We start from the raw sequence: 1599 nt of genomic DNA, 5'->3' as shown, positions 1-1599 counted from the left end.
AATTCTCTGTCTGTTCCTGAGTGGATGATGGAAAAGGCTTGCTATTGCTAAACCTGTTTCTTCCACCATTATTAAAGCCTTATTGAGGCTTTTGTTGATCCTTCCATGAGAAATTTGGGTGATTTCTCCATGAGGGATTATAGGTGTTTCCATAGGGTTCACCCATGTAATTTACCTCTGCTATTACAGGGTTCTCAGGATTATAAGCTTCTTCTTCAGAAGATGCTTCTTTAGTACTGTTGGATGCAGCTTGCAATTCATTCAGACTCTGAGAAATCATATTGACTTGCTGAGTCAATATTTTCTTCTGAGCCAATATGGCATTCAGAGTATCAATTTCAAGAACTCCCTTCCTCTGAGGTGTCCCATTACTCACAGGATTCCTTTCAGAAGTGTACATGAACTGGTTATTTGCAACCATGTCAATGAGTTCTGGAGCTTCTGCAGGCGTTTTCTTTAGGTGAATGGATCCACCTGCAGAATAGTCCAATGACATCTTTGATAATTCAGACAAACCATCATAGAATATATCCAGGATGGTCCATTCTGAAAGCATGTCATAAGACACCTTTTGGTCAGTTCCTTGTATCTCTCCCAAGCTTCATAGAGGGATTCACCTTCTTTCTGTTTGAAGGTTTGAACATCCACTCTAAGCTTGCTAAGCTTTTGAGGAGGAAAGAACTTGGCTAAGAAAGCCGTGACCATCTTATCCCAAGAGTTCAGGCTATCTTTAGGTTGAGAGTCCAACCATATTCTAGCTCTGTCTCTTACATCAAATGGGAAAAGCATAAGCCTGTAGACCTCGGGATCAACCCCATTGGTCTTAAAAGTATCACAGATTTGCAAGAATTTAGTTAAGAACTGAAAAGGATCTTCGGATGGAAGACCATGAAACTTGCAATTCTGTTGCATCAGAGAAACTAATTGAGGCTTAAGCTTAAAATTGTTTGCTCCAATGGAAGGAATTGAGATGCTTCTTCCATATAAATTGGAATTTGGTGTAGTAAAGTCACCAAACATCTTTCTTGCATTGTTATTATTTTCGGCCATATCTTCTTTTTCGAAAATTTCTGTTAGATTTTCTCCAGAGAGTTGTGCTTTAGCTTCCCTTAGCTTCCTCTTCAGAGTCTTTTTAGGTTCAAGATCAGCTTCAACAAGAATGTTTTTATCCTTGTTCCTGCTCATATGAAAAAGAAGAGAACACAAAAGAAAATATGGAATTCTCTATGTCACAGTATAGAGATTCCTTATTTTAGTATAAGAAGAGAATGATGGAAGAAAGAAAAGATAAAAATTCGAACACAGAAAGAGGGGGAGGGTTCGAATTTTTAAGAAGAAGAGAAGTGTTAGTAAATAAATAAAATAATTAGAAAGAGATGAGAGAGAGAAGAACTCGAAAATTAAATAAAATAAAATAAAAATATTTTTATTTTTAATATAAAATTAGAGTTAAAATTCAAAAATTTAAAAAAAAAGAAAAATAAATTAAATGAAAATTTAAATCAATTAGTTAATTAAGAAGGAGTTTTGAAATAGAGGAAGGTGATTTTCGAAAATTAGCGAGAGAATTAGTTAGGTAGTTTTGAAAAAGATAAGAAT

General features: G+C 35.0%; 1 non-coding gene across 1 annotated transcript; it reads left to right on the top strand.

Annotated features, from left to right (window-relative positions):
- The first annotated feature begins 554 nt into the window (after positions 1 to 554).
- On the top strand, positions 555 to 657 carry LOC148546160 (small nucleolar RNA R71). The gene has a single exon (XR_015902060.1). It is a non-coding gene; the product is annotated as a small nucleolar RNA R71 (small nucleolar RNA).
- Positions 658 to 1599: the final 942 nt, after the last annotated feature.

This window comes from Arachis ipaensis, chromosome B9 (assembly GCF_059453495.1).
Source record: "Arachis ipaensis isolate K30076 ecotype BB chromosome B9, ASM5945349v1, whole genome shotgun sequence".
Lineage (NCBI taxonomy): Eukaryota > Viridiplantae > Streptophyta > Magnoliopsida > Fabales > Fabaceae > Arachis > Arachis ipaensis.
This window is presented reverse-complemented; position numbering and strand designations above follow the sequence as displayed.